Genomic DNA, 24,901 nt, shown 5'->3' with positions numbered 1-24,901 from the left:
ATCCGTCTGGACCAATGCCCGAAAAGCGTCACCCCGCTACAACGTCGCCTGGACCGTGGATCCTGGCGGCGTGCGGCTCACCTGCGGTGCCGCTACGATTACCCCACAGCACCGGTGCCACGTAATGCGCACACTAGGAGAGGTACTGGCCACCGAACGGTACCAGGCCCTGCTTAACCTCCCCAATTAGGGGAAGGTGCTGGCCTGCGTGGCGGCTGATCGCGCCAGCTCCCATTTCATGCGGACGGGCGCCTTCACCTCCTTTGCAGACTGGTGGTTTGTGCATAGGGCCCGCCTCAATCTCCTGCCCCTCAACGGCGCTCGCATGTGGGGCGCACCAGACAGGGACCAGCGGTGCCGCGTCTGCGGGTACCTGAGGGAGACGCTGCCGCATGTGGTATGCCACTGCATGCCTCGCAGTGCGCTTTACCGGGCCCGCCAAAACGCCATCGTCGACCGCGTCCGGACTGCCGTCTCCCGCGAGTTCACGGTGGCCTTTGAAAACCAGGCCGTCGGAGACACGGGCCTGCGTCTTGATCTCGTCCTGGTGAATGGCGAAGAGGCTATCGTCATCGACGTCACGTGCCCGTTCGAGAACACGCCGGACGCCTTTGAGAACGCCCGTAACGCCAAGCTGGCTCACTACGAGCCGGTGGCGGCGTTTCTCCGGGGCAGTATCAGCGGGTCACCGTCCACGCCGTCATCGTGGGTGCCCTCGGCGCATGGGACTCTGCGAAAGATCATGTACTACGTCGCATTTGTTCGCGCCCTACTCGCGCCTGTTTAAGAAGCTTTGTGTAAGTGAGGTGATCGCTGCATCTCGCAAAATTTACCAAGAACACTTACGTGAAAGCCACTAACTGCCTCGCGTCCACATGTGACTGTGAATGCAAAGCTAACGAGGGTGTGCGTGTTTGCCCTTAAGCAATTCCTGTCTTGCCAGGCGATGTTTTCCATTGTTACGCGACGCGCGCCTTTTTCGCCCGCGTTGTGCCACGTCAACGTCGTTAACCTCGTCGCGAGAACTCTTTGGCGCAAGTCATGTCTAAAAGTCGGACTCATTCACTTATGGCCCCATGAAATATGAATAAAAATACATCTGTTCTTATCAGATTATTATCGGATACGGTCCTATTTGGATTCAAGATATTAAACTTATTTTTGCAATGCGGCGGAGTGCTTGAAGCTTGCTTCACCTCCGCCACGAGTTGGCCCGGTATTGCACTACCTCCGGGATCGGCCCACTCACCCCTGCGGGGGTGAGTTCGACAATAATTTCAATGACAGAAAGAGTGTTCGAATTTACCAAGGATATCGGGGTAAACGGCGTGGGTGCGGCGAGTGTCCGAAACGTTGACGTCACGCCGCCCCGGCTGACGCGGTATCCGCGCCGGCTCGGTATTCGCGTGCGGGGAGTGCGCTAGCTGCGTTCATTCACTTACGATTTCTCTGGGAAAATAAATGTTTGTGTGGAAATGTCATAATAGGAGGGCCCCTTCTTCTTGTTTTTTTTTGGTTATGTTCACACGTACATACTCAGTTTTTTTAAACATTCCTACTCACATTATTAAATCTGTTGAGTAATTTATTATTACTGTTTCAGAGGAAAGCTAGAAGTGTGTATGTGTGCTAAGCTATTTCCGCTTTTCAAATTCACCCATTTCGGAACGAATATAAAATGGCCTCTAGAAAACAAGCGTTGGTGTTTCTGTTTACAGTTGCAGTGACAAGCGAAGGCATTTTTATTTCACATCTTCACGCGACGTCTTAACCTGAAGACGCGTGCTCTCGCCACGTCTACGCATCTACACTATTGCCCATCACAAATTAAAATCGCAAAGTACGCCACAGGACGCACCCCGTACACACCTGCTGTACAGTGGAGCGGCAAAGCCCCGATGTGCTTTTCTTATGTTCACTGACCTGGGTCCCAGCTTCTGCCACCGGTGGCTGTAATTCGTTGCCACGCGGTCAACTACAACGCTGGCGCCCTCAGCCATCACCTTGATGACGATATAATGATATGCAGGGTTAGACGTCCCAAAACCACCATATGATTACGTGAGACGCCGTAATAAAGGACTCCGGAAATTTCGACCACCCGGGGTTCTTTAACGTGCATTCTAATCTGAGCATAGAGAAATGCAGCCGGGATTCGATCCCACCACCTGCAGGTCAGCAGCCGAGTACCTTACAGCCACTAGACCACCACGGCGGCCATCGCCTTGTTGATCACACACTACGTTTATGAACACCATCTCATACCAGCTCATCCATCGTTGGCTCTCGTTAATTACAACAGACATCCTCGCACGCTCACCTGAATGGAATCGCCAGTTGCTGGAAGTTCCAAGAAAATTGCGCAGTAGACGTACCACGTCTAGTGCGCTTCAGGCGTACCACGTCTAAGAAACCACGCACGTACCTGAAGCGCCGTGGAACCCAGGACGCGTCAGATCAAGCCCCGGGCGCTCTTTGCTGTGCTTTGCCTCTGTACCCACTCATCACTCCTCACAGCTTCACTAAGCCGAATACGTAGAAGTCGAAGAAGCAGAACAACAACAAACCGGCCAATCACCCACAGTGGGTGTGAGCCACAAGTGAAGGTCAACAAAAACAAGCAACACCAGCGAGCGCAGTGACGAAGCTATCGTAATGGGGCGAAATAATCCACGAATATGGCTGCAAGTTGACGCACGGTCGCATTTGTGCAACCACCCGTCTACCGAAGACCCGAAGACCGTCTGTCACGAGTCTTCTCGCACCTTACTCAGCAGAATTCGACGAAAAGCGCAGGCGAGTACTTCTCCACTGATTTCCGCGACCACTTGACGACCGCCTTCTTCAGCCTCAGGTCCGTCGTCCGGCACGATCGACGGAGCGCCGCGCCAGCGCCTCGTACACGCCACCATAGCAATCATACCCCTCGGAATCAGCAAAACTTGGACAAGCGTTTTCGACCACGACAGGCAGAGCCTGCCGGCCCGTTGAACACTTGAACGACATCGCAGCAGCATGTCGCACACTCACGTTCCGTCACCCTCTGCCACATGACCCTTCATTTTCCGGCTTCACAACGCACGCCGTAGACGTTTCGCACGTATTCCCGGGTCTGCCTTTCACGGAAGGACCTTCGTCGGCTTCGGTGCGGTGTTCCGCCACGTCGGAACTTGCAAGGCATACGTTGAGCGCACTGAAGCAGCCAAATGCACCACCTTTTTGCCGATGATTGTGGGCGTCGTTGCAGAGGCGTTTCTCGGGCAGCCAGCGCAGAAGCCATGTTGGATGGGTGACGTAGTCACATTTTGCACAGTCATTTTTTTCCTTTTTTTCTTCCAAGCTTTGGTGCTCTAGTTGGACATGTGCACTGTGCATCAGTTTTTAAGACAAGTGCTGTAGCATCCCTCGCGACATGCCTGATAATGTTCGCCGGCAAGCATTTGGTTGGTGTGACGTCATGGGCGCATTCGAGAGTACGCGTGCAAGCAAGCACGCGTGGCTTCAACCTCTGGGAAAAAGAAGGTTTCAGTTTTAACATGTTTGTAAGCGAAAGAAGAAACTTCAAGCGGACTAGAAATAAAAGCAATGCCGTGAAGCCAGTGCTGCCACTGTCGGTGCACAATGCTGGTTGTGCATGGGTGGACGTCAAAATTCCTTTGCTACTGTTTGCCTGGCTTTTGGCCAGAACTAAGTACGAGGTGTGAAAGAATGGATTTTAATTAAGTGCTAATGAATTGCATCGCTTCTCGGCCTTTTGGCTAGGATCAAGGAGTTCGAGTGGCTGTCGTTTCAAGCCTTCCTGCGAGACCTGGGGTCACGTCACGTTGGCTTCGGCCCCCGGTTCCTGTGAAGTTCGAGTCAGCGGTCGTTCCTGTGGCAGCGTCGCCCCGCGCGCGCGCCTGCCGTCTCGGGTTCCCGGCTCCTGCCTGGTGCCTGCTCGCCCCATGCCTGGTGGTGCAAGGTCCCCGGTCCACGCCTACCGTCCCGGAGCCCTCCTGCGGTCCACCGGTCTCTACCTAGTACTGCGCGGCCCCCGCCTCGGCTGAGCCGCGTTCTACCAGTGTGCAGCTCGCCTGCACGTAACGAGTCGCCCTCAAGCCTCGCCAGACCCGGTGGCTTGCGGCGTCTACCTACCAGTATGGCCACGCCAGTTGAACTCCCGGTGACGGAGAATTGTTCCATGTTTTCAGCGCCCGAAGGCGACGTTTCTGTGGATGATTTAATAGACGCTATAGAAGAAACAGCCGGAGATGATAGTGTTTTGATGTTACAACACATGGGGGGAGCAAAATTTCTTGTGTGCACCCGCAACGCTGGTCAGGCGACGAAGCTATTGGTTGCAGAAGGCTTTAAGGTGAACGGAATGAACGTGCCGGTAGAGGCAGTCGGGCCGCCGGTTACGTATGTGAACGTCTACCGCTACCCCGGTTTTCTGTCGGATGAGACCCTCAGTAATGCCTTAGTCCAGTTTGGTAAGGCGAAGGGCATTTCGTTCGCCACCTTAGCCACTCGCCAGACCAAGTTGAACGGGGTGCGTCTCGTGAAAATTGAGATGCGTCGCCCTGTCCCCAACTTCATAACGATTGCGGGGCACAAAGTAATGTGCGAATATAGAGGCATGCGTCGGGTATGCGCGCGCTGCGGCGAGGTCGGGCACATGGCGACCGCGTGCACGGCCGCGTTTTGCAAGCGTTGTGGCGTCTTCGGCCACGACACGGAGGGCTGCACAGCCGAGTGCACGCGTTGCGGGCGCCGTCACGGGACGCGCGAGTGTTTCCACAGGCGTTTCTACGCGACCGCTGCCCGCGGTTCATCAGTGCTGCCAGTCACCAACGCAGCACCTAGCCAGCCATGCGGCACGCCTTCGCCGAGGTCGGTTGATACCTGGTCGCGTCTTCAGGTCCTTACGCCTAAGACCGCGCCCCGCACGACCGCAAAGGGACCCCTCTCTTGGCGTCGCGACGGGGAATCGGACTCGAGCTCAGGCAGCAGCGCGGAGTCATATGTGTCAAGGAAGAGACGCGCGGAGCGTCTGCCTCCGTTGCTTCGGCGTCGGCGTCCTCTGGCGCAGACACAACTGATACCGAGACGGGCCCGACGCGATCGGTGTCCTTTTCGACACCCGCAAGCCTATCGGGCGCCGAGGACTGGCCGCCTTTGGCTACCTTAGAAGACGCGTCCCCGGCGCCTCCTGAACAAGAGGAGACAAACCACCCCGTCTCCAACGCGCCGGCCAACGTGCTGACCCCTGTCACGGCACAGGATTTGGGAGGGCTTCCGCAAGCCCCGGCCCCGGATGACAGGCCCATCGTGAGCCGCGGGCAATACGCCCTGCCTGAAGTCGCCGACCACGCGTCGTCAGACCCTTCCCCCGAGCAGGTTGTGCCCCACAGGGGCCAGCGACCGGACCCGTCCGTGGTTCACCCGGCGTCTGGCCGCGAGCGGAGGTCTCGCTCGCGCTCGCGTCGTCGCCGCGGAGACGGGGCTGGTCGAGATTCGGGTGCGCGTGCCTCAAGTCGCGATACGGGCCGCGAGCCGAGGTCCCGCTCGCGTTGGCGCCAAGGAGAGAGCCGCAGCGCGACTCCCGTGAGGGTTCCCCCACTCGTGAGGCGAGGCAGCGGCGGATTGGGCTTGAAGTTGGCAGCAGCGATAGCGACGCCCCGCCGAAGGCGAAGACCCCGAGGTTGGGTAAGATCGCCGTGACCAAGGAGGACCCCCCCGTGGATGGCGGTGAAGCAGGCGAGTAGGCTGCTGGCGTCTTGGTGCCGTGCAGCGCCGGAGCGGGGGGGGGGGGGGGGGGTTGCTTGCGCGCCTCGGACGCGCCGCGACTTTGCGCCTGGAGTGAGCAGACGCTGTTCGCGTCCTCTATGCCTCTATGCCGGGCGTGGTTTTTTTCCATTTCACTGGTTCCACCTGGCTTCCCTCTGTGTTTTGCGGCCACGCAGCTCGCGTCGTCTGCTTCTGCTTTGTTTGTTACATTCCTTCTGGCTCCGTTTATTCTGTTTTTTGCTGCGACGCAGCTCACACGGATGGTGTTGTCTGCTCTTCGTCTTTAGCCAAACCTGCCGCCTTCAAGTTCCCTGTATGCGCTGCTCCGCGCCCTCGCCGGCTGCGCAGCTCCCAGCTACATTTTGTGACTCCCAGCGCCCCAAGACTAAACCTGCAAGCAGCGATAGTGACGCACCAGCACAAGCAAAACAAAATAAAACTTGGGAAGCCCCCTCCAGAGGGAAACAAGCTCACGCCCGGCGGCATACATAAAAATGACGTCACGAGCCCATTCCACTTTGCCTTGCGCGGCCGTGCCCGGCGCCTCGCCACCCTCCTCCCCTGCGAGGGGTTTGTTGACACTCCTCCGGCCACGCTCGCTTCCGTCTTGCTCCGTCCCCTCTCACACGTGGTTTTAAATGATGCATCCTGAGGCGCGCTGGCTTTCGCGTCACCCGTTCGACCCGGACTGCCTTCCGCGCGCGCCTAGCGCGCCCAAGCCTTTCATGAAGTAAATCGGCGCCCTTTCTGCTATCAGCGGCGCTCGCTTTGCTTCCCTCTCCGCTCCCCTCCTTCGTTCACCGGAGCCTCGACTTTGTTTGTGTATGTTTACGTTCGCCGCCTGGAATGTTCGCGGCTTTCGCGACGAGTCTAAACAGAGGGATGTACTAATGTACGCACAGGCACAAGCCATAGATATCCTTTTTGTGCAAGAAACAAACTTCAGGACCCCATTAGACGTGGCCATATTCCGTCGGAAATTCCAGGTAGATGCCTTCTTTTCGTTAACCAGCTCCAAATCTTGCGGAGTTGGCGTTATCTTCATTTCTAACAGTTTCAGGAAGAAATCCTTTTGCACTTTTGGAACGAATGGGCGCATGCTGATGCTGGACGTTTTTGTGAACGGCAAAAAGATCCGATTCGTCAATAATTATGCCCCCGTCACGAGGTCCGTCACGAACGCTTTTTTGCGGAGATACACCAGCTCGTGTTAGAACCACTTCCGCACGTACTGCTCGGCGACTTTAATTCCGTCGTCAACGTACAGCGAGTCTTGAGGGGTCCCGGCCAGAGGGGGTCACATACCACGCAAGGGAATTGGTAAACGTCCTAAGACACATCAACCTAACGGACGTTTGGGTACATATGCACAATGATCGGTTCGTTCCAACCAGGACATCACGCACCACGCAAAGCCGAATTGATCACATCTATCTCCCGGACTACTTGGTTCCTTCAGTAGTTAGATGCGAAGTGTTGACCCCCCCCTCCCCCATAGACCTCGCAAAAAGATCGGAGCATGCTCTGCTAGTGGCGGTGTTGAGAGGAACACCCGGACAACGCCTGGGAGACCTAGGCTGGCGGATAGATCCCAACCTTCTGCATGACGACGTTTGCGTCGCCCGAATCGAAGACCGCCTGCGGGAGTCAGTAGAATCCGCTGTCCCCTTAAACCCACAAAGTTGGGACCTGCTGAAGAGCTCGTGGAAGGACATCTTGCAGGAGGAGGGCAGAGACAGGAAAAAGGGGCTGACACAGCAGATGAATGAAATCCCCCGCAGGATACAAATTATGCGGAGGGCAGAGCTCCTGACATCATGCACAAGGGATCATCTCGCCGCTTTGGAAGAGACACACGCTAAACTGCTTAACGCAGGACAAGCCGGCGGGCACAGCCAACAGGTCAAGAGAACCCCTTCTACGACGACATAAGAGAAGTGCACGGAAATGGTGGTATGCAACTGGCAGAGGTGAAACGCCCAGACGGTTCAATGGCTACCGACCCGCAAGAAATAGCAGGCATCTTCCAAAACAACTTTTCAAGCCGCTTTCAAGAAAGAGAACCACGAGAAGACGGTCCCCCACTACATCTGGTTAAAGCTCTCTGCCAGAATCTCCGGCACCCGGAAGAGGAGGAGCTCGAGAGTCTATGCCGTGAAGCAACGAAGAAAGAATTGAGCAGCGCTACACGGAACATGCCCCCGAATTCAGCCCCGGGACCGGATGGGCTCACGGCGGGTTTTTACGCCACGTTCTTCGACTCCTTGGGCGACGCCCTTCTGGAAACAGTGAATGCCTTTTCCACTGAAAAGAAGAAACCCGCCTCCTTTGGTGCCGGCCGCATAGTACTGTTGTACAAGGAGGGCTCACCACTAGAAGACCCAGCATCGTGGCGCCCGATAACCCTGCTTAATGTCAATTATAAGATCACTGCTGCCATCTTGAACAACAGATTGAAGCCACTCTTGTCGACGTTAATCTCCCCTTGCCAGGCGTGGGCTGTTCCCGGCCGCTCCATGTATGCGAACCTAACGGTCACGAGAGATGCCTTCGAGTACATGACCCAGAAGAAGCTTTCCGGTGTATTTCTTTCCCTAGACCAAGCGAAAGCATTTGACAAGGTCAGACATGCGTACTTATTCCAGGTTATGCAGGAGTTCGGCTTACCAACGACTTCCATCGACCTCATCAAGCTTCTATGCTCGGACATGACGTGCAACGTGGTTGTGAACGGTGTGGTCACGCCTTCTTTTAGCTACACTCGTGGTATAAGACAGGGCTGCCCGCTGGGTCCTACCCTGTTCATCCTCTCGATCGAACCGCTCCTGACTAGCCTGACCACAGCCTCTAATATCCGAGGCTTCCCATTGACCGGAAACGACGAGCTCAAGGTGCTGGCGTACGCCGACGATGTGTCTCTTTTTTTAAGAGACGAGCGCGGCTTACGCGAGTTCCGGAGCGCCTTCCACCGTTACGCCCAGGCCTCTGTCGCCGAGTTGAACTCAGAGAAAAGCAAAGCGCTTATTTTTGGCTCCTTCCCTAAAGAGGCACTCGGGAATATTGGGACGGTAGACACGGTGAAGGTCCTGGAATATATTTCAGCTGTAACGGCGTGACAGAGAAGACTTGGCAGCAAGCGCTGGAGCGTGCTCAACGGGTAGCTACCCGCGCCGAAAGCCTTGAGCTCATCCTGAGGGAGAAGGCGCAAGTAGTCAAGTTGAGCGTATGCGCTTTCGCAAACCACGTTAGCCGGGTGGCGGTGATCCCAACCCGAATAGCGAGCCAACTGAATAAGATCATCGGGCACCTATTGTGGGACGGGAAACCTGCCCCGATTAGGCGCAACCTGCTCTATCTACCGACGAGCGAAGGGGGTTTCGCCTTACCACACGTCACGGTAACGAGCAAAATTCTAGCCCTAAAGACAACACGAACCCTGCACCAAGCTGGCGAATTCATCGGCAGGAACCTCCTGCGATACTGGGCGAGTACGAACGCAGAGTTTCTCGACGCCGGGAGACATACGGGACCACTCGCGGAAACACCGTCGCAGTTCTACAAAACAGCGGCAATAACAATGCGCATGCTACAGAAGGAAGCCTCTGAGTGCGACATTGACAAAGATCCGCCCGTCAGTATTGCGGAGGCTCTAGTAATAAACCAGCTCTCGGAAGAAGAGAGAATGAAAGTCGGCGCATGGAAAAAGAAAACGCTACAAAGAGGCCGCCTTTGCGCAAGAGAAGTGCAGGACTTCGTGTGGAAGTTGAATTGGGACGTTCTCCCAACACGGCAGCGATTAAAGAACTTCGGAGTGGTACCATCAGACCAGTGCCCCAACTGTCGGGCTACTGAAACATCGAAGCACGCGTTATACGAGTGCCCCGCAGCTATACCCGTCTGGCGGCTAGCGGCGCGAGACTTCAAGATCCGACCCCCCCTTCCCCCAGCACTGGCCCGGAACAAGGGTGCATTCGCACGATTGGTTATCGTATGCACCCTGTTCATAATATGGAAGCGGCGTTGCCTGGCTGAGGCTCGGAAAACGCCGATGCGTGCAGCATTCCCCGCAATATCACGAATCCGCAGACTTCTGCGTAACTCGCTAGCGGAAGAGCTAGAGGCGAACGGCGAGGAAGCATTTCTTCGCCGCTGGCATACAAGATTCCTTTTTGTTAAGGAGGGGAAGATCCACCTCCCAATCACCCCATATTAGCCCCCCCCCCTCTTGGATAAACACGCAAGGACAAATAGCCTGTGAAGTGACATAAGCAGATGTAATAACACCGCTTATTGTAATCCTTTCGTGTGGCTTGTATAAGAATGCGCCTGCACACTTGTGTGAAGTGTATACAGCATCAATTCCTCTTCGCGATTCAGTGTTGAGCGCCTTCTTATGCTCACCCTTTCCTTGTAACATTGTATAAGGATGTTATAGGGCAAGTGCATGGTTCACGTAGATGATAGAACGAGATAGCGTGCATCGCGCCCCCAGGAACACGAAGCAACAAGAGCAACAAGAAGATCATTGTTGGTGAAGACAGATGTAATAATTCCAAAAGCTGTACAAATAAATTCTCTTTGTTGTAGTATCTGTTCTTATCAGCTTAATATCTGATACAGATCCTATTTGGATCCCAGATATTAAACTTAGTTTTGCAATGCGGCGGAGTGCTTGAAGCTTGCTTCACCTCCGCCACGGGTTGGCCCGGTATATCACTACCTCCGCGATCGCACCACTCACCCCTGCGGGGGTGAGTTCGACAATAAATTCAATGACAGAAAGAGTGTTCGAATTTACCAAGGATATCGGGGTAAACGGCGTAGGTGCGGCGAGTGTACGAAACGTTGACGTCATGCCACCCCGGCTGACGCGGTATTCGCGCCGGCTCGGTATTCGCGTGCGGGGAGTGCGCTAGCTGCGTTCATTCACTTACGATTTCTCTGGGAAAATAAATATTTGTGTGGAAATGTCCTAATTGGAGGACCCCTTCTTCTTGTTTTTTTTGGGGGTTATGTTCACACGTACATACTCAGCTTTTTTTTAAACATCCCTACTCACAATATAAAACTGTTGAGTAATTTATTATTACTGTTTCAGAGGAAAGCTAGAAGTGTGTATGTATGTGCTATGCTATTTCCGCTTTTCAAATTCACCCATTTCGGAACGAAAAATAAAACAGCCTCTAGAAAATGGGTGTTGGTGTTTCTGTTTACAGTTGCAGTGACAAGCGAAGGCATTTTTATTTCACATCTTCACGCGACGTCTCAACCTGAAGACGCGTGCTCTCGCCACGTCTACGCATCAATACTATTCCCCATCACAAATTAAAATCGCAAAGTACGCCACAGGACCCACCCCGCACACACCTGCTGTACGGTGGAGCGGCAAAGCCCCGATGTGCTTTTCTATGTCCACTGACCTGGGTCCCAGCTTCTGCCACCGGTGGCTGCACTTCGTTGCCACGCGGTCAGCTACGTCGCTGGCGCCCTCAGCCATCACCTTGATGACGATATGATGATATGTGGGGTTAGACGTCCCAATACTACCATATGATTACGTGAGACGCCGTAATAAAGGACTCCGGAAATTTCGACCACCTGGGGTTCTTTAACGTGCACCCTAATCTGAGCACAGGGAAATGCAGCCGGGATTCGAACCCAACACCTGCGGGTCAGCAAGCGAGTACCTTATAGCCACTAGACCACCACGGCGGGCATCGCCTTGTTGATCACACACTACATTTCTGAACACCATCTTATACCAGCTCATCCACCGTTGGCTCTCGTTAATTACAACAAACATTCTCGCACGCTCACCTGAATGGAATCGCCAGTTGCTGGAAGTTCCAAGAAAAATGCGCACTGGGCGTACGGACGCACCACGCACGTACCTAAAGCGCCGTGAAACCCAGGACGCGTGAGATCACGCCCCGGGCGCGCTTTGCTGTGCTTTGCCTCGGTACCCACTCATTACTCCTCACAGCTTCACTAAGCCGAATATGTAGAAGTCGAAGAAGCAGAACAACAAACCAGCGTTTCCCCCACAGTGGGTGTGAGCCACAAGTGAAGGTCAACAAAAACAAGCAACACAAGCGAGCGCACTGACGAAGCTATCGTAATGAAACGAAATAATCCACGAATACGGCTGAACGTTGATGCACGGTCGCATTTGTGCAACCACCCGTCTCCCGAAGACCCGAAGACCGTCTGTCACGAGTCTTCCCGCACCTTACTCAGCGGAATTCGACGAAAAGCGCAGTCGAGTACTTCTCCACTGATTTCCGCGACCACTTGGCGACCGCCTTTTGCCGCCTCATGTCCGGAACTATCGACGGAGCGCCGCACCTGCGCCTTGTACACGCCACCATAGCACTCCTACCCCTCGGAATCAGCAAAACTTCGAAGTTTATGACCACGACCAACAGAGCCTGCCGGCCCGTTGAACGCTTGAATGACATCGCAGCGGCATGTCACACACTCCCGTTCCGTCACCCTCTGCCCCATGACCCTTCTATCACCGGCTTCACAAGGCACGCGGTAGACGTTTCGCACGCATTCCTGGAACTGCCTTTCACGGCAGGACCATCGTCGACTTCGGTGCGGTGTTCCGCCACGTCGGAACTTGCAAGGCATACGTTGAGCGCGCTGAAGCAGCCAAAGGCACCAACTTTGTGCCGATGATTGTGGGCGTCGTTGCAGAGGCGTTGTTAGGCAGCCAGCGTAGAAGCCATTTTGGATGGGTGACGTAGTCACATTCTGCACAGTCATTTGTTTTCTTTTTTCCTTCCAGGCTTTCGTGCTCGAGTTGGAAGTGTACACTATGCATCAATTTTTAAAACAAGTGCTGTAGCATACCTCGCGACATGCCTGATAGTGTTCGCCGGCAAGCATTTGGTCTGACGTCATGGGCGCATTCGAGAATACGCGTGCAAGCAAGCACGCGTGGCTTCGACCTCTGGTAAAAAGGTTTCAGTTTTAACATGTTTGTAAGCGAAACAAGAAACTTCAAGCGGACTAAGGATAAAAGCAATGCCGTGAAGCCAGCGATGCCGCTGTCAGTACACAATGCTGGTTGTGCATGGGTGGACGTCGGAATCGCTTCGCTACTATTTGCCCGGCTTTTGGCCAGTACTAAGTACGAGGTGTGAAAGAATGGTTTTTAATTACGTGCTAATGAATTCATCGCTTCTCGGTCTTTTGGAGAAGTTCAAATCGTTGAATTAGCCGTTTCCTTTGAGTCCTCGCGCGATTCCCGGGGTAACGTCACGTTGACGTCGGCCCCTGGGGGTTCAAGTGCCCAGAAGTAGTCTTCGTGGCATCACCGCACCGTACGTGCAGTTGCCGCCCCTGGGTCTTGGGCTTCGCTGCCCGGAGCCCATCTACTCTATGCCAGGAAGAGGAGCGAGGCCCCTGGTCAACGCCTGCCGTCCCGGAGCCCCCCTGCGGCCCACCTGGTACTACCAAGTCCTGAGCGGCGCTCGCCCCGGCTGAGCCGCGTCCTACCAGAAAGCAGCTAGACTGCACGACACCAGTCTTGTAACCAGTCACGCTCTCCTGGCGGCCAGTGGCAACACCCACCAGAATGGCGTCAACATCAGACCTCCCAGTGAGGGAGAATCGCTTTATGTTTACAGCGCCAGAGGGAGATGTTTCGATCGATGACCTGATTGACGCGGTTGAATTAACGGCGGAGGAGGACAGTGTTTTAGTGCTCCAACATTTGGTGGGCGCGAAATGTTTGGTATGCACCCGCAACCCTAGCCAAGCCACGAAATTAATGGTAGCCGAGGGCTTTCAAGTCAACGGGGTAAACGTAGCAGTAGAAGCGGTAGGGCCACCGGTTACCTTTGTTAACGCCTACAGATACCCGGCCTACTTACCAGACGAGATACTCAGCAACGCGCTCAGCCAGTACGGCAAAGTGATAGGCATCACTTTTGCTACCATACCACGCGCTAAACAAAACTAAACGCGGTTCGAGTCATTAGGATAGAAATGAGCCGCCCGGTGCCAAATTTTCTGACAATCGCAGGGCACCGCGTAATGTCTGAATATCGCGGGATGCGCCGACTGTGCGCACGGTGCAGCGAAGTCGGGCACATGGCCTCCGCGTGCTCGGCACCGTATCAGCCTAGGCGATGGCTTCGCTCCGCTTCCCAACGTGGAATATGCGCGGGTTCCGCGACAAGGCGAAGCAAAAACGGGTAGTGGCCTTCGCTAAAGACGAACACATCGACCTCCTGTTTCTGCAAGAGACCAACTTTCGGTCCCCCCTTGACGTGGCCCACTTCCAAAGTGACTGCCGGTCGAACGTTTTTTCTCTTTGACGGCCGCCTGGCCCTGTGGCGTCGGTGTTGTTTTCGTCACGGGCACATTCCGCCATAAATCTCATTGTGTTTTCGGAGCCAACGGGCGCACATTGATCCTGGACATCCTCATAGACGGGCGAAGGTTCCGCTTCGTGAATGTTTACGCACCCGCTACGACAACTGACACCAACATGTACTTCCGGGCACTCCACGACAACCTGGCGGAACCTGTCCCATACGTCATCTTGGGAGACTTCAACTGCGTTGTTGAATCGACTCGACGTCCGGGGCCAGGGGCGCGGAGGCTCTACATACCACGCCAAAGAGCTGGTAAGGATTCTCCGCCACTTGCGTCTCACGGACGCCTGGGTGTACTTGCAAGACGCCGAGTTTGGCCCGACACGAACTTCGCGAACCACCGCCAGCCGTTTAGATCGGGCTTATATTCCCGACTTGCTACTGCTGGGGGTGACATCGTGCGACGTACTTCGGGTACCAGCCGACTTAAACAACCCGTCCGATCACGCCCCTCTGGCCACAACCGTGAGAGGAACGCCCGGACCCAGACCGGACGACGCGTCCTGGCGCCTCGACCCTGCGCTGCTAAATGACCCCGAGTCTACCCGGGCGATCCACCTCTTGATCGAGGAGTCGATAAAAGCCACCCCCCGCATCACTCCGGAAACCTGGGACGTCCTCAAGGGAACCTGGAAAGCGCTCCCCCAAGAGGAGGGAAGGCAAAGGAAAAGGTGCAACAATGCCAGAATGAACGAAATTCTGCGCAGAATGCGCATTGTTCAGAGCGCCGATAGCTTTACCTCCTGCACCCGGGATTACCTCGACGTTTTAAAAACGCAGTACGACCGGCTGCTTAGAGCGTCCACCAGAGACCGTAGGAACACACAGGCAGGGTCAGAAGAGCCGAAAGAGGTCAGCCTTAAAGACGTCTGCGGCAATGGATCCACCAAGATCACTGAGGCAAAACACCCCGACGGCTCCTTCACGGAGGACCCGGCCGAGATTGTCGCGACATCCTGCGACTATTTCAGGCTGGCCTTTCGTGAGCCGGACCCCGACGTGACCTACCCGACACCTTCCTCATGAAGGAGCTTTGCAAGAGCATACAACGTCTCGAAGAAGATGAATGCCCGACCTTGTGCAGCCCCGTGACAAAGTCAGAGCTGAAAGCCGCCGTCGCGTCTATGCCACGGCAGTCATCCCCGGGGATGGACGGCCTCACCACGGGCTTTTATGCCACTTTCTTTGACACTTTGGCTGTACCATTGCTGGCGTTGGTGAACTCTGTGCTCGAGGGACACGCGAAACCTGCTTCCTTTGGCGCGGGCCCAGTAGCCCTCATCTTGAAAGACGGCGGCCCGCCAAGTGATCCTGCATCATAGCGCCCAGTCACGTTACTGAACAGTGACTATAAAACTGTGGCCGCCATTCTCTACAACCGGTTGAAGATTTTCCTGCCCGATGTCATCGCCCCGCACCAAGCTTGTGCTGTCCCAGGCCGATCGATGTACTGGAACCTGAACATGACCAGACGTCTTCATGTACGCCACCAAGAAGAGAGCGTCAGGGGTTTTCCTCTCCCTTGATCAAGTGAAGGCATTTGACCGGGTACACCATACCTACCTGTTCCAGACCCTCAGTGAGTTCGGCCTCCCGGAGACCTTCTTGCGGATCATCAGGCTACTCTACTCCGACCTGCGGTGCAGAGTTGTTGTTAACGGATACATGACAGACAACATCGAGTACACAAGAGGCATAAGGCAGCGGTGCCTACTAGGCCCTACGCTCTTCGTGCTGTCAATTGAGCCCCTCCTTACGTCCCTTGCCTGCGACCCGAACATCCGAGGCCTGCCGCTTACCAGTACGGAGGAACTCAAGGTCTTGGCGTATGCGGACGACATCTCCCTTTTCATGCGAGATTCGCGCAGCCTCGAACTCTTCAGACGAACCTTCGACGCATACGCTGAAGCGTAGGGCGCCATGTTGAACATGGGAAAAAGTAAGGCTCTCCTTCTCGGCCCCTTTCTTGCAAGCGCAATCGGAGGTTTTGAGGTGGTCTCCACGGTCAAGGTGCTTGTAGTGCACTTCTCCTGCGAAGAGGTGGCGTCGACCACGTGATCACGAGTTCTAGACCGTACCCACCTACTCGCTGAGCGTGCAAAGCTCCTAGAACTCACGCTGCGAGAAAAGGCAGTCGCCGAAAAGACCAGCGTCCTCGCCCTGGCTGCCCATGCCAGCCGAGTGGCAGAGATTCCCACGAGAACGGCAAATGAACTGATTAAACTAGGCAATGCCTTCATGTGGAACTACAAGCCACCCCTTTTTAAGCGGAGCTTCCTGAAGATGGCAGTGAACGAGGGGGGCTTGAGACTGCGACACGCCCTGACCCTGAGCAAGGTACTGGCGCTGAAGACCGCCCGCATGCTCGCGCAAAACAGCAGTTACTTCGGCCGCAAGCTGCTCTTTTACTGGTGTAGCACAAGGCTTGACTGGCTGGAGGTGGACCGGGCTACAGGACCACTAGCTGAGTCACCGGCACCTTTCTACAAGGTAGCGGTGGTGACGGCGCGAATGCTCTGCAAAGAACTGCCCGCTGGCGACGTTGACGCGGACCCACCTGCGCAAATAGTCGAAGACCTCTCACGCCTCCAGCTGAGCGACGATGAAGAAAGAAGGGCCAAGCATGCAAAGCACGAGTTATCTGATCACCTCTGCGGTGCCCCACGCGAGGCGCAGGACTTTTTGTTTAAAAAAGCCTGGAAGGTGCTGCCCACGAGGCAATACTTGCACAAGTTAGGCATCAAGCTGAACTCCCGTTGCCCCAATTGCCAAAGCACCGAAACGCAAAACCATGCGCACTTCGAGTGCGTGGCGGCAAAACCAGTGTGGCGCATGGTTGCCCACTGTTTTCGAATCCGCCCTCTCCCAGGTCACAATCGGAACAAGGGCGCCTTCGCTCGGCTAGTGGTGTCCTTCACGATGCTCATCATTTGGCAGAGACGCTCGCTAGCTGAGGCACGTCGGAAACCTGTACGGGCCGCGTACCCCGCGCTTTCGCGATTCAGACGGCTGCTCTGGGCCTACTTGTCAAAAGAGCTGGAGGCCAGCGGAAAGAACTTGTTCCGCAGACGCTGGCACACAAGAATCTTTTTTGTAAAGGGCGGGAAGCTTCACGCCCCCCTTATTCACTACTAACTCCCTCCACCGCTTTGTTTTCTCCCCGGCACCCTTGGTCAAAAACCAAGCTCAAACCAAACTGTAAATATGTACATACATTATTGTATTCCTTCATGTATATATGGTAAATGTAATGTAGAATATCTGTAGAAGTATTTTTGTATATGTATACTAGTACATAAGTGTATTGTACATCTATATTTGTACGCGTTGGAAAAAAACCAAACTGTATATAGTGCATATATTTCACCGAGTGCCCTGTCCTTTACATCAACCATTTGTGTTTTTTGCTTCATTGAATTGTGCCCGGCCAAAGTATGGCCGCGTATTGTGCATCACCGTGACCTGAACGTGCCGGATTTGAAGTCAATAAACTTCTCTTTGTTGTTTGGGACCCGGTCAACGACCACGTCCTCCTGCGCCTGTGCTCCCGCAGCTACCTGCGTCTAATGAAAAAACTCTGGGTGAGCGAGGTGGTGGCAGCGTACCACGCCATCTGCAACGCGCACGTGGGACATGGACGCAGCTAGACAACCGCTGACCTAGACAAGACCTGCCCTACTACGTTGCCAAGTCGCCTACCATCTGCAAGGTGCCCTGGTTCACCCGCTGCTGTACCGACGGTTCCTGCGACGTCCACACCTTCTAGTGTCCTGGTGACCAAAGTGCTTCCACCTGTGTCCGGACTTTATCTGGCTATCCCGGTGCCATGTACGGGCTTACAAACACGTCTATGGCAGACTCAAGACATTTCATGCATTGTCTTGAACATAATAAAATTCCACTCTGTTCTTATCATCTTATTATCTGATACGGATCCTATTTGGATCCAAGACACTAAACTTATTTTTGTGATGCGGCGGAGTGCTTGAAGCTTGCTTCACCTCCGCCAAGGGTTGGCCCGGTATTGCACTACCTCCAGGATCGGCCCACTCACCCCTGCGGGGGTGAGTTCGACAATAAATTCAGTGATAGAAAGAGTGTTCGGATTTACCAAGGATATCGGGGTAAACGGCGTGGGTGCGGTGAGTGTCGGAAACGTTGGCATCACGCCGCCCCGGCTGACGCGGTATTCGCGTGCGGGGAGTACGCTAGCTGTGTTTACACTTACGATTGCTCTGGGAAAATAAATGTTTGTGCTGAACATTCACAAATGGAGGGCCCCTTCTTTTTTTGGTTATGATCACACGTACATACTCCAAGTTTTTTTAAACATCCCCACTCATATTAATAAAACTATTGAGTAATTTATTATTACTGTTTTAGAGGAAAGCTAGAAGTGTGTATATGTGCCAAGCTATTTCCGCTTTTCGAATTCACCCATTTGGGAACGAAAAATAAAACAGCCTCTAGAAAATGGGTGTTGGTGTTTCTGTTTACAGTTGCAGTGACAAGCGAAGGCATTTTTATTTCACATCTTCACGCGACGTCTTAACCTGAAGACGCGTGCTCTCGCCACATTCTCCATATCAAATTAAAATCCCAAAGAATGCCACAGGACCCACCTCGCACACACCTGCTGTACGGTGGAGCGGTAAAGCCCCGATGTGCTTTTTCTATGTCCACTGACCTGGGTCCTAGCTTCTGCCAGCGGTGGCTGTAATTCGTTGCCACGCGGTCAGCTACCTCACTGGCGCCGTCACCCATCACCTTTATGAAGATATGATGATTTGTGTGGTTTGACGTTCAAAAACCACCATATGATTATGAGAGACGCCGTAATGAAGGGCTCCGGAATTTTCGAACACCTGGGGTTCTTTAACGTGCACCCTAATCTGAGCACAGGGAAATGCAGCCGCCGCGGCCGGATTCGATCCCACCACCTGCGGATCAGCAAGCGAGTACCTTATAGCCACTAGACCACCACGGCAGGCATCGCCTTGTTGATCACACACTACATTTCTGAACACCATGTTATACCAGCTCATCCACCGTTGGCTCTCGTTAATTACAACAAACATCCTCGCACGCTCACCTGAATGTAATTGCCAGTTGCTGAAAGTTCCAAGAAAATTGCGCACTGGACGTACGGACGCACCACGCACGTACCTAAAGCGCCATGGAACCCAGGACGCGTGAGATCACGCCCCGGGCGCGCTTTGCTGTGCTTTGCCTCTGTACCCACTCATTACTCCTCACAGCTTTACTAAGCCGAATATGTAGAAGTCGAAGAAGCAGAACAACAATTCGGCGTTTCCCCCACAGTGGGTGTGAGTCACAAGTGAAGGTCAACAAAAACAAGCAACACAAGCGAGCGCACTGAGGAAGCTGTCATAATGGGGGGAAATAATCCACGAATATGGCTGAACGTTGATGAACGGTCGCATTTATGCAACCACCCGTCTCCCGAAGACCCGAAGACCGTCTGTCACGAGCCTTCTCGCACCTTACTAAGCGGAATTCGACGAAAAGCGCAGTCGAGTACTTCACTGATTTCCGCGACAACTTGGCGACCGCCTTTTGCCGCCTCATGTCCGGCACGATCGAAGGAGCACCGCACCAGCGCCTCGTACACGCCACCATAGCACTCCTACCCCTCGGAATCAGCAAAACTTCGAAGTTTTTGACCACGACCAACAGAGCCTGCCGGCCCATTGAACGCTTGAACGACATCGCAGCGGCATGTCGCACACTCACGTTCCGTCACCCTCTGCCCCATGACCCTTCATTCACTGGCTTCACAAGGCACGCGGTAGACGTTTCGCACGCATTCCCGGGACTGCCTTTCACGGCAGGACCATCGTCGACTTCGGTGCGGTGTTCCACCACGTCGGAACATGCAAGGCATACGTTGAGCGCGCTGAAGCAGCCAAAGGCACCACCTTTGTGCCGATGATTGTGGGCGTCGTTGCAGAAGCGTTGTTAGGCAGCCAGCGTAGAAGCCATTTTGGATGGGTGACGTAGTCACATTCTGCACAGTCATTTGTTTTCTTTTTTCCTTCCAGGCTTTCGTGCTCGAGTTGGAAGTGTACACTATGCATCAGTTTTTAAAACAAGTGCTGTAGCATCCCTCGCGACATGCCTGATAATGTTCGCCGGCAAGCATTTGGTCTGACGTCATGGGCGCATTCGAGAGTACGCGTGCAAGCAAGCACGCGTGGCTTCGACCTCTGGGAAAAAGAAGGTTTCAGTTTTAACATGTTTGTAAGCGAAACAAGAAACTTCAAGCGGACGAGGGATAAAAGCAATGCCGTGCACCGACAGCAGCGCTGCTGCTGTCGGTGCACAATTCTGGTTGTGCATGGGTGGACGTCGGAATTGCTTTGCTACTGTTTGCCCAGCTTTTGGCCAGAACTAAGTACGAGGTGTGAAAGAATGGATCTTAATCACGTGCTAATGATTTTCATCGCTTCTCGGCCTTTTCGCTGAGATCAAAGGTCGAGGTGCCTGTTCTGTACGAGTCACTCTGCGAGACCTGGGGTCACGTCACGCTGACATCGGCCCCCAGTCCCTCTGAAGACTGAAGAAGAAGACGCCCCGTGGCAGCGCCGCTCCGCTTTGCGCGCGCGCCTGCCGCTCCTGGGTTCCCGGCTCCCGCCTGGTGCCCCTGACGCCTTCAGCCGCTAGGACCCGGACAACACTTGCTGCCCCGGTGTCCCCCTGCCGTGTTCCCGGCGCCTACCAGTACTGAGCGGTCTTTGCCTCGGCTGAGCCGCACATTCTACTAGAGTGCAGCTCGTCTGCACGTTACCAGTTACTACAAGCCACGCCCTCCTGGGACCAGCGTCCTACAGAATGGCGACCTCAACGGAGCTCCCTGCCCGGGAGAACTGTTTCTTGTTCACCGCGCCGGAAGGCGATGTAAGCATAGATAATTTAATCGATGCCATTGAGTTGACTGCCAGTGATGACAGTGTTTATGTGCTGCAGCATATGGGCGGTGCCATGTTTTTTTGTATGCACCGAAACGCCAGCCAGGCGACGAGGTTAATGGTTGCGGAGGGTTTCCGCGTAAACGACCAGCACGTGCCGGTTGAGGCCGTCGGGCTGCCGGTCACGTTCGTAAACGTTTACAGGTACCCTGCGTACCTGTCCGACGAGACGCTTGGCAACGCCCTTGCGCAGTGCGGTAAAATAAAGGGTATCTCTTGCCCCTGTAACCACGCGTTTCAACAAACTTAGCGGCGTTAGAGTCGTGATAATAGAGATGACTCTACCAGTGCACAAATTCGTTACCATCGCGGACCACCATGTGATGTTCGAGTACCGCGGGATGCGCCGTGTGTGCGCGCGCTGCGGCGAGTCGGGCACATGGCGACCGCGTGCACGGCCGTGTTTTGCAAGCGTTGTGGCGTCTTCGGCCACGACACAGAGGGCTGCACAGACGAGTACATGCGTTGCGGGGGCCGTCACGGGACGCGTGACTGTTTTCGCAGGCGTTCCTATGCGGCCGCTGCCCGAGGTTCATCAGCGCTGCCTGTTACCACCACGACGCCTAGCCAGTCATCCGGCGCCCCTTCACCGAGGTCGGGCGAGTTCTCCACGCGTCTTCAGGTCCTCATGCCTCAGATTGCGCCCCGCACGACCGCAAAGGGACTCCCCTTTTCGCGTCCTGACGGGGATTCAGACCCGAGCTCAGGCAGCAACGCGGTGTCTTTATGTGTCAACGAGGAAGAGATGCGCGGAGCGTCTGTCTCCGTTGCTTTGGCGTCGGCGTCTTCTGGCGCAGATACAAGCGATATCGAGACGGGCCCGACGCGATCATCGTCCCTTACGTCACCCGCAAGCTCATCGGGCGACGATGACTGCCCGCGTTCGGCAACCTCAGGAGATGCGTCCCCTGCGCCTCCTGAGCAAAAGAAGACAAGTCATCCCGTCTCCAACGCGCCTGCCAACGTGCTGGCCCCTGTCACGGCACAGGATCTGGGAGGGCCTCCGCAAGCGCCGGCCTGGGATGACAGGCCCATCGTGAGCCGCAGGCACTACGCCCTGCCTGAAGACAACGACCGCGCTTCGTCAGACCCTTCCGCCGAGCGGGCTGTGCCCCACAAGGGCCGGCGGCGGGACCCACCCGTGATCTACCCGGCGTCTGGCCGCGAGCGTAATCTAGCTCGCGGTCGCATCGTCACCGCGGAGACGGGGCTGGGCGCGATTTGGGCGCGCGGGCCTCAAGTCGCGACGCGGGCCGCGAGCCGAGGTCGCTCGCGTCGTCGTCAAGCAGAAGAGCCGCAGCACGACTCCCGTGAGGGTTCCCCCGCCCGTGAGGCGAGGCAGCGACGGACCGGGCTCGAAGTCAGCAGCAGCGACAGCGACGCTCCGCCGAGGGCGAAGACCCCGAGGTTGGGTAGGAACGCCGTGACAAATGAGGACGCCCCCGCGGATGGCGCTGAAACAATCGAGTAGGCGTTGGCGTCGCGGCGCCGTGCGGTGCCGGGGGGGGGGGGGATTTGCTCGGGTGCCTCGGACGCGTCCGAGTACGTTTTTTTGATGTGTGTTGCCGCGCCTTTGCGCCTGGAGTGCACGGATGCTGGTTGCGTCCCATGCTCCCGGCGCGGTTTCTCATGTCGCGCCTCATGTTAGCTAAATCAACAAGTGTTGCCACCTCCTTTTTTTAACTAGCTACACGAATATGAAGATTATGAAGATTGCCACATGGAAGGTAAGAGGATTTAGAGAGAAGAATAAACAGAAAGAAGTCGTAGCCTTCGCCAAACTTGAAGGGGTAGACGTCCTGTTTATACAGGAAGCGAACTTCAGAACCCCTCTCGATGTCTGTAACTTCCAGAGAGAATTTCATACAGACGTGTTTTTCACGCTTTCAAACACAAGCTCCTGCAAAGTAGGTGTCATTTTTGTATCAGGGCGTTTTCGCCAGCACGCGCACTGCACTTTTGGAGCAAACGGCCGCTCGATCTTCGCCGACATATACATTGATGGAAGGAGAGTACGCTTCGTGAATGTATACGGTCCAGCCACGCGCTCAGACACAAACGGCTTTTATCGAGAACTGCACCAACTGCTGCTCGAGCCGCTCCCACACGTATTGATGGTAGACTTCAATTGCGTCGTGGATTCCTACAGGAATATTAGGGGCACTGGCCAAGGTAGATCCACGTACCACGCCAGAGAATTGATTAAAATATTGCGCCATCTCCGTCTCACCGATGCGTGGATTCGCATACACGATGACCATTTCGAGCCCACCCGCATGACGAAGACGACGGCAAGCAGGATCGACCACGTATACCTTCCGGAATTTTCGGTACACCAAATGGAAAGCTGCGTCATCTCCCAACTACCCAACCACCTGGAAAAGAAGACAGACCACTTACCAGTAATTGTAACACTCAGAGGGCAGGAAGGTCCCCACCCCAGTAATCCCAACTGGAGACTGGACCAGACCCTGCAGCTGGATGACGATAGCGTAGACAGGCTCGAAGAACGGCTCCACTTAGTGATGCACGACAAGTCGGAGGTGGGTCCTGAAGAATGAGACGAATTGAAAGCAATGTGGCAAGCCATCCTTAAGAGGAAGGGAAAGCAAGACAGAGACGTTACACGGCCGCAATCAATTACGCCCTACGAAGGATGCGGATCATCGAACGTGCGGGCAGACTGACCTCCTGCATGAATGATTACTTAGAAACCTTACGCACTAAGCACAACCAACTTCTACAGAAAAGAGCATGTCGGCCCACGAGTAAAGTTGACCCAGAGAGCAACACAAAAATACGCGATACTTACTCTATGCAGGGGAATTGTTCGATCCAGATAGCCGAAGCCACGCGCCCGGATGGTACGATAAGCAAGGATCCAAAGGAGGTCGAAGCTATCTTTCGAGATCACTTCAAAGCGCAGTTCGAGGCTGACGGCGCCTCTAATGACGACACTGACACAGAAAGTGACGCAGGCAGCCTTAAAAAGATATGCCGGGACCTAAAAAGACTGGAGGCAGAGGAAGTGGCTGATATAGGCGGTGACGTCACAATGGAAGAGCTTAAAAATGCCATCGCAGGCTTGAGCCACAACCCAGCCCCAGGCAGCGATGGCCTAACAACGGCTTTCTACGCGAAGTTTTTGGATGTGCTGGGTGATGCATTGCTCCTCATGATAAACGGAATACTGCACACAGAAACGAAGCAATCCTCTTTTGCTGAAGGGCGGATTGTTCTCGTACTCAAAGACGGAGCCCCACCGAGAGAACCTGCGTCTTGGCGCCCCATTACACTTTTAAACACTGATTACAAGATAGTCGCCACTATAATGAATAACCAGATGAAGACAGTGCTGCCCCAGATCATTTCCCCGTACCAGGCGTGCGCGGTCCCGGGCAGGTCAATCTTCGCCAACTTGACTGCTACCCGAGACGTGTTCGAGTACGTCACCAGGAAAGAGCTCAACGGCGTTTTCTTATCCCTGGATCAAGCTAAAGCCTTTGATAGAGTGTGTCACAAGTACCTGCAGGACATCATGAGGGAGTTTAACTTCCCACCGGCGTTTGTGCAGCTCGTTACCGTCCTGTACAGCAGCTTGACCTGCAAGGTGGTGATCAATGGCACCTTAACCACAGGGTTCAGGTACGGAAGAGGCATAAGGCAAGGCTGCCCACTGGGACCGACCCTCTTCGTAATGGCACTCGAGCCACTGCTCAACATATGCCAGAGTGAAAGAAGCGGCGCTAAACGAGG

The 24,901-nt window shown here is 54.7% G+C and overlaps 1 non-coding gene and 2 pseudogenes across 1 annotated transcript; all 3 read left to right on the top strand.

Moving 5' to 3' along the window:
• Window positions 1-1,056: 1,056 nt before the first annotated feature.
• On the top strand, window positions 1,057-1,250 carry LOC119168811 (U2 spliceosomal RNA). Its single transcript, XR_005109494.2, has one exon. It is a non-coding gene; the product is annotated as a U2 spliceosomal RNA (small nuclear RNA).
• Window positions 1,251-10,336: 9,086 nt separating this feature from the next.
• LOC142766516 (U2 spliceosomal RNA) lies at window positions 10,337-10,511 on the top strand (annotated as a pseudogene).
• Window positions 10,512-18,031: 7,520 nt separating this feature from the next.
• LOC119184261 (U2 spliceosomal RNA) lies at window positions 18,032-18,211 on the top strand (annotated as a pseudogene).
• The last annotated feature ends 6,690 nt before the right edge of the window (window positions 18,212-24,901 follow it).

Source organism: Rhipicephalus microplus, chromosome 6, assembly GCF_043290135.1.
Source record: "Rhipicephalus microplus isolate Deutch F79 chromosome 6, USDA_Rmic, whole genome shotgun sequence".
NCBI lineage: Eukaryota > Metazoa > Arthropoda > Arachnida > Ixodida > Ixodidae > Rhipicephalus > Rhipicephalus microplus.
Note: the sequence above shows the minus strand (reverse complement) of the source record. Positions and strands in the feature narration are given on the sequence as shown.